Source organism: Thunnus thynnus, chromosome 24 (genome assembly GCF_963924715.1).
Source record: "Thunnus thynnus chromosome 24, fThuThy2.1, whole genome shotgun sequence".
Lineage (NCBI taxonomy): Eukaryota > Metazoa > Chordata > Actinopteri > Scombriformes > Scombridae > Thunnus > Thunnus thynnus.
Window position 1 is genome coordinate 14,791,247 of NC_089540.1, and position 8,491 is coordinate 14,799,737.

An 8,491-nucleotide genomic window follows, 5' to 3' on the forward strand; every position below is an offset into this window, starting at 1 on the left:
GCCAGTGTTTGGTTCGTCTGTCTACTGTAGAAACATGGCGGTGCAACATGACGGGTTCTGTGGAAGAGGACCTGCTCCCTATGTAGATATAAAGGGCTCATTCTAAGGTAATGGAAACACAACAATTCTTATTTTCAGGTGATTATACAGTAATTAAAACATACTTATGAATATTTTGTTCCATTTCTTCCAATATTTTCTGCCAACTGATCACACTGATCCTTAGTGTAAAAGTAGAAATAAAGAGGGTTACACAACTGAAGCATACTGCATTTTTTTTGGTGTTAATGTGTGAATGTATTTTTACTTGTTGTACAGCACAATGTCGGGCACCCAGATGAGCTCAGAAGGAACTCTGATGGACGTCACGTTGTCAAAGTCGGAGGGACTCCACTGCAGTTTATAATCTGTCCATTCCTGTCAACACACACCGTTTATAAGACAGTTTAAAACAACCACTTCACACACTAGAGAAGTCAAATTGAAAGATGATGAGTATCGGTACAAAAGGTTGACAATAAGCAACTTTATTTGAAAACTCTTGACAGTCAGTCTCTTCTCTACCTGTTTCAGCCACACGTTGGTCGTCATCATCTGATTTTTCTCGTCCTGTTTTGGAGCCAGAAATCGACAAAGACAGTCCGTGAGTGCTGTGTGTGGATGTTGGAAGTGAGTAAACTTTCAAACATTTTTTAGAAACAAAATATGTGTGAAAATGTTTCTGGAATTCTTAACACAAGGGAAATATTATCAGTTTTTGAAGGCATGTGCTCAGTTTTTTTGTCCGTGTGTTTTTCCCACCACGTCTATCAGCTGTGCGATGGAGAGGCCAAACTTGACGATGACCACGTCGGTGACGTTGCGCGCCGGACGCGACCACTTGTTGTAGCCCCCAAACAAACTCCTGAAGAGCTCGTCCTCAGTGTGGACACGAGTCCAGTCTTCAGCCAGCACTGACAGAGAGATGGAGAGGAGAGATTATTCCCAGCTCTCCATGTTTTCTGACAGCCATCGCTCATCATCAGAGGATGAGATTTAATCTCAATTTAAAAGGTTAAATGAGCATTAATTGAGGCTGCATGTGGTAAAATATCCTCTTTCTCTGTTCACTGTTCTCTTTAAGACCAGCATCTCTCCCTCCCTGCCTCTCTCTCTTTCTCTCTCTCTCACACAGCTTTGAACTCTGGCAAGCAATCTGGCATCACCAGCAAGCAATTTAGGATTAGCCAGTGCAAGAAACAGTGAGCCAAGAGCACAAACTGTGCAAAATGTGTGTAATGCCAGTTTTTGTGATTATATTGGCTATTTATAACCGACAAAATGATGTTGCAGGTAAGGGTTTGCCAGCGGGGGAGAGACAGATGTGTTGCCGTTTGTGTCCCAGGATTCAGACATGAGACGCTAAATGTCTGCAGAGTACTTTGTGGTTTTGTGATATTTATCCTGTTACTGTATCTCGTATTTACAACCAATAATTGTGGTTTAACTCGTCTGTTGTTGATACGTATCAGTTTCTGCTCACCAAGACATTTTTAACAAATCCTCTGTGATTAAAATGCACTTCACCGTGTGGCATTCTCATTAAGTTTGCTTGTTTTTATGGAGTAGATTTCTGGTGGCATCAGCAGAACAGCAGCAGCATCACTGCAGCTCATGCATATCTGATTTAATCTGTACAGGTGTGAAAATCTAACTTCAAGCATTTAAATGCTGACGACAGGAAGAGAATCATGTTTAAATCTGTGTATTATTCAGTTTGCAACATGGATACTTGTTCATACTTCAACAACATGAATTTAACACCCTCTTATAATGAGGCACAGTGTTAAAAGCGACACCTGAACTGAATTTGATTTCCTTTAAAATGGTTATACAGAGCTTTGGAATCATTTTTACAGAAATGTGTAGTAAAATAGTTTAAATTTTCCGGCATGGTCAAATCCAAGATGCATAAACTCTGCTCATTTTTACAATGGAATTTAAAATTTTAGGAAATTTGGTAAAAAAAAATTTGTCAAAATTTAAAGATGTGGTTCTTTTGGATCTAAATCCGTCCAAAATTTGGAACAGCAAACCAGATTACGTGAGATACTTGGATTAAAAACGCTTTATTTAAAAGTGAAAAATTAAGAGTGTACTTAGTATTTCAGTTAAAAAAATACTACTTGTGATGAGTAATTCATACTGCACATTAATTCTTTGTATTTATTGTATTTAATCTGACATTCTCATTGAGACCTGAGAACAAGAAACATTCATAATCACAGACACATGACCAGCAGAAACAACACAACTGAGGTCAGACAGTCACAATCAACAAAGGATCAATAAAAACAGTTACAAGCATCAAAAAAACATAAAATAATAACATTTTAAAATCTCCAAGTGGTGTAAAAGGATCTAAATTTAACCATTTAAAAGGTGCTTTCTGCAGAGATTAGTGCACACAAATGAGATATCTGAGGTTAAGTAGTTATTAGATCACGTTTCTGTCATCTGCCAGATGTTAGAAGAGATCGTGATGATAACAAAGACCTGCTGTGAAGGTTGTGACATGTAGATTCAATCCTCACAGCAGGTCTTTGTTGTTATCATGATTTCGGGCAACCAGGACCGCAATGGAAATAATTCATCCAGTGTCATTCCTCAGTTTCATGCCTCACATCTTCTTCTTTCTTTTATTTAGCTTCATATTTTTTGTATTTCTAGGTAGTTGGAATGAAAGTGTATATTTATTTTTTCTACATCTAACCAAATCAGGTTAACAGAATGAGAAAAAAACTATAATATTGTAAATTTAAGATGGATATTACAAGAATATGACAATTGGATTGCTATAGGAGATTGAAAATTGGCTTCAGGTCTATACTGAACTCCTGCTACAGGAGGTAAAAAAAAGAGTTTAAATGTTAGAAAGTCAAGTCCCAAATATTAAAAAATCACTACAAAATGTTAATTGTCAAAATCACTCTGTTAATGTTAAAAGAACAACATGAGAATACTCATTTACCCATTTACAGCTGACTTCATTAATATGACTATAGGATTCTTATAGGAGATTGTGAAATGCCTCCAGGTACCCATGAAATTTCTGAGTATTACACATGCATTAAAGTGATACCACAAAAGATGAAAGTCATTATAAACTCACTACAGTAACATTAGGGGATAAAAATGCCTCAGAATATCTACTGAGTGGCTGAACACCTCTGTTAAGTTTTGTATTACTATTATCAGCCTGTTTTGTAGGATAAATCACATCAGTTAATTCCAGTAGAAGCTGTGAGATTTGTCCCCCTCACTCACCGCAGCTGATGAGGCTCCAGCAGTAAAGCGCGGCGGTCGCTGAAGTCGGTGTCAGATCTATTTTAGGCTCCATTTGAAAAGAATAGAAACAGATTCTGCAGTTTGTGGGTGAAGCTGAAGCTCGAGGTGCCTCACAAGTGTTCAGCCTTTTGTTCTCCAAACAGTCTGTCCCGGTCGCTCTCACACAGCTGGATGAATCACAGCCACAACCTCCCAAACACTACATGTCATCAGGATGCGATCACATCACTGAGGTGTAATATTCCTTTTGAGGCTCAGCGATTCTTCTAGTGGCATCTTCAAATCTTATAATATTTCTACAAAATTCTGATCACAAGTCTTTTTGTGAAAAAATTCTTAACATTTTTGTGAAGTATTCAACAGTTTCTGGAGGATTTAGGTTCAACTTGATCCATTAACATCCTCCTGGATTAAAACAGTGCTTCTAAATCAATTGAAAATGTAATAAAATCAGTTCATGCAGCTAGCTAGACCCTTTACTCAAGTAAAAATAGCAATAAAACACAGTAAAAAATATTTCTTTACCACGAGGGTGAAGTCAAGTAATGTGGGACATCAGGTAAAAAGGGACAAATAAGGTTTTTACATCATTTGCTCCTTAATATAAGCAGCCAATCACCAAACAAGTTATTGCATTGTTGCTGCAAATGTCCTTTGAAACAATCATTTTGAGTAGTCTGAGATAACTCGGGTGGGCGGAGCAAAGATTCAAAATATATCTGGTCCCAGAACTTACAAAGCAGCCATGTTGATTTTCGCTTTTTGGTAATAAAACGATGAGGATATAACATTAAAATGGTTGTAAGATGTTGCATTTTGTTATCAAAGTATTTTCACAATGCACTTTACTGCATGAAATACAATTGTTCTTAAATTAAGCTGAATTGTTTGGCGTCCCATTTTACCTTACCAGCTGTCCCATTTTATTTGAACATGTCATCGGAGTGAGGAAGAGGTTCTCGATTTTACTCGGCAACATATTTTCTTTATATAAATATAACAGAGATCCATAACAGAAAAATTACCACTTAAGGTAATCTTCAGAATTTTAGGTGTTTTTTTTGTTTGGTAATCTACCAAAAAGTGTCCCACATTACTTGACTTCATCCTAAAGGTCCTGCATTCAAAATGTTCCTTAAAAGTACAGAAGTATCATTAACAAAACTGGAACTATCAACATATGATTATATTAATATTAGCTACTGATGTGTTAATGTGTTACTGTTGTAGTTGGGTTAGGTGGAGCGGATTTGAACAATTTTATATACAGTTACATAGTTTAATCTATAATAACGCATCATATTTTATGTTTTGTTTGCATAATCCCAATTTGTAAAGTAACTTTTGCTGGTAGTAGAGTAAAAAATACAATATTTCCCTCTAGTGGAGTAGAAGTATAAAGTGACAAGTACCTCAAAACTGCTCTTCTGGAGCCTCAGTTATATTCCACCACTGCTGCCTGATGATGTGGTAACTAGTTACTGGAGTTGTTGTATCATTCATACTTTATATTATCAATGAGCCTTTGAATTCATTATGAGCAGGTAATAAGCCCAATAAAATGTGATTTAATTTAGTATTCAAGACTTTTTGGACTCATCATCATCATCACTGCATAAAGTGTGGTGCTTATGTCACTTGATAGGCAGATTTTCTCTCCAAAACTTATTAATGCATTTTTTGCTCATCAATTAGTATCAATCTGTCATTTTTTTCTAATGCTTTCACGCCTTCTTTCTGTTAAAATCTTATTTCAAAGTATAACACTTTCACATGTATTATATATCAGCTTGTTCCAACTCTTTGATGTTTACACTGAATTAAATATTCAAGCCCAAGACGTTCTATTTTTGTGGCTGCATGAGTCCATCGGATTGAAATATCGCATTTGTCTTACGCGTCCTTTTATACACGTTTCCCCAAAATTGAACCTGACAGACTGGACATCTTTGAAAACAATATAATTGAAGGTTAAATGAATGAAGAAATCATAAGGCATGACAATCTTTGGAAATTGTTACTTTTTTCTGACATTTCTTTTAATTTTTGCTTTTTTTTCTTGTGGAACGCTGGACACTTTCACTTTTTAACACCCATCCTTAATCATCTTACCCATTTTTCTAAAAGTAACACTTTGCCCTTACTCATTTTACCCTTTTTTCTAGTAACACCCCATAAAGGCAATTTTAAAAGCATAAAGATTTGAAGTTGTGTTTTTCCTTTTCTCAGGATCACAGTAGGATTATAACTGACTGAGGAGACCAAACACACACACACACACACTCCACCAGGGTCGATAGTCTCTCTCTTACAGTCAGGCAGTGTGTGACCCCCTCTCTCTTTCTCTGGTTTGTATGTAAGTAGTATTTGGGGTGTGAATATATCATTAAAGTCAGACATGCCAAAGTGCTTGAATCAGCAGATTAAAGTGCTGATTTTAATACTAAGTGTTTCTGCATCTCTACACGCCTCCCTCACTGAGTGGAACTGACACCAGTCAGGGAGAAAAGTCAACTGGAAGAGCTGGAAGGACGTAAATCTCAGGTTTGACTCACAAAGAGCTGCTGCAGAGGGACGAAGATGAGTGTGTATTCATGTAGTCGATACAAAGCCTTTCTGGGGCTCTTATCATAAATGTGTTTGTTTTGTTTGGAGACCACTATCTGTATGTCACATGACCTCACCAATTCAAAATATCTGGAAGCCCATTTCCACTTACATCTAAAATTCCTTCCTTCCTTATCTCATTAATATTGACCAAACAAGTTAAATATTTGAATTACAATTTCAGTATTTTGACTTAATAGCTCGTAATTATGACTCAGTAAGTAAAATGTTTGACTTGTGTCTCATAATTCTGAATTTATAGCTCATAATGTTGGCATAATTATGATGTAGGAAATCAACAGTTTGACTTAGTATCTCATAATTTTGACTTAATGTCTCCTAATGTCGACTTTATAAGTCAAAATTTTAACTTATAGTTTCATCATTTTGAATTACTTTTTTTTTTTTTTCTTTTCCTGATGGATATTTGCCTCCATAAAAGGGGTTCTGGACCAGACGCAACCTAAGAAAAACAAGTCAAGAATTTGGCAACATACATGGCATATGTTCTAAAATAATACTTTAAGAATTACACATGGAGCAAATTTGTGAACACATGACTCGTTTTCAGGGTTTTATTGAAAGCAAGTCAATGTTTCTTTAACAGATTGAAAGTGTAAGTATCTGCTGAGTTTGACCCATACAGACTTAAATTTATCTGGGCTGTGAAACAATCTGTTTGCACACCGTTTGACTAATGAAGCTCATTAGAATTCAAACATCCAACCTACAGATTGGGCTGCAGGTCTAACACTTACACTGTTCTGACAGTTAAAGAACAGGAAATAAAATGTTTTTTCATTTGCTTATTTTCTACAAAGTCAGTTTGGGAGGTCTGAAAACAGTCTGTTTATGTTACTGTTTAGTTTGGTTAGGTTTTCTTTGGTGTTTTTTATGTGTAGGGAGGACAAACATGGTTTGACAGACAAAATAAATACTTTCTAGTGTTATAAAATAAGGATTCAGACTTGAGAACTGTAATCAATTCAGTTTCAAACGTGGCTTAATCTCCTTTTTTCCCTTTTGTATCCCTCCAGCCCCCTTTTATATATTACTATCTGCTATCTTTCTTCCATCTATATGTTTATTGATTTTTCTTTCTTTGTTTTCCTCTTCACAGTAAAATATTTAATATTCTTAGAATGCTAAAAGTATGAATACTATCATATTTAAACTTGTGCAAGTCTACATTGTACATTCTTGCAATAAAGTATTTTTTTTATATATATAATAATGAATACTTAATAAAAGTTATTTGTTGTTTGGTGACAACAATGTTTGTTGTTGATGTTTGATTAGAAATAAAAGCAAAAGTGACTATGCATTCAGAGCAAAAATGTGTGGACCGAATTCAGGACATTTCAGAGACAAAGTTAATGAGTGGAAATCAGATGTAATTGTTTAGTTATAAAGTGTATCTTTTTAAAGCCATATTTAGAGTCAATTGTTCAGTTCATATTGGGATTTAGCACATAGGAGGCTTTACAATTTCTCTCCTCTTAGTGCAAATACTGTATAAACCTGATACAGTTGTTTCCCACAGTGGCACAGAATTGTATTTTATTATGTTTATATACACTTGTTATGAAATAGTGCAAGTCACGTATCTAATTACAGTAAAACTTGCATTATAGTATTTCTTAATGCTAAACAATTTCGCGCTACGTCTTTTCTGAGTCTTCTCGGGTTCCGTCCATTCTGTCCAACAACAGCAGCTGAGCGATACCGAAGAGCAGGAAAACAGTAAGATGTGTCACTCTGCTGCTTCTTTGGCTTACATAGATAGATAGATAGATAGATAGATAGATAGATAGATAGATAGATAGATAGATAGATAGATAGATAGATAGATAGAAAACCCAATATATTTTGGATACCAAATTGTGATTTTTTTTTGTCAAGCTTTTGTCTAATCTTGCTTTATTTCTAGTGGATTTCTGTATTTTACCTCCTCAACAAAACTTTCTAGAGCTGCAACATTATCGATTAATCAATTAGTGGATCAACAAACATAAATCAGCAGCTATTTTGATAATTGAATAATTGTTTCAGTCTTTTTTTTTAAAAGCAAAAATGAAAACGTAAGCTGGTTTTAGATTATCAAATGTGATGATTTATTGCTTTTCTTTGTGGAACATGATGATAAACTGAATATCTTTAAGGTTTTGGACTGTTGGTGTGATGAGACCAGACATTTGAAGATGTAACCTTGGACTGTAGGGAACTTTATGGATATTTTTCACAATTTTCAGACATTTTATGGACAAAACGATTAACCAATGAAACAAGACAATAATTGTCAACTTAACTGGTAGACAATGCAGCATGTGAGGAGGGGTCTCAGATTTAAGATATGCATGGGCCAGGGGTCAGCAATTAGATTCAAGCGTGGGCCAGTTTTATTTATTTTTTCAATATTTAGTTTTTTTTTTTAATTTTTATTAATTAATTTCAGAACATAATTGATAGATGACTGTATCCAACAGCAAATGTCATTTTTCCTCATCAGTAAGTGAGGAACAACACAATTAGAGCAACTCATATTAATACAAATTTG

The 8,491-nt window shown here is 35.2% G+C and overlaps 1 long non-coding RNA gene across 1 annotated transcript; it reads left to right on the plus strand.

The window, feature by feature from the left end:
• Positions 1 to 322: 322 nt before the first annotated feature.
• Positions 323 to 1,534, plus strand: LOC137177235 (uncharacterized). Its single transcript, XR_010926019.1, has 3 exons — positions 323 to 669; positions 814 to 1,053; positions 1,175 to 1,534. It is a non-coding gene; the product is annotated as an uncharacterized lncRNA (long non-coding RNA).
• Positions 1,535 to 8,491: the final 6,957 nt, after the last annotated feature.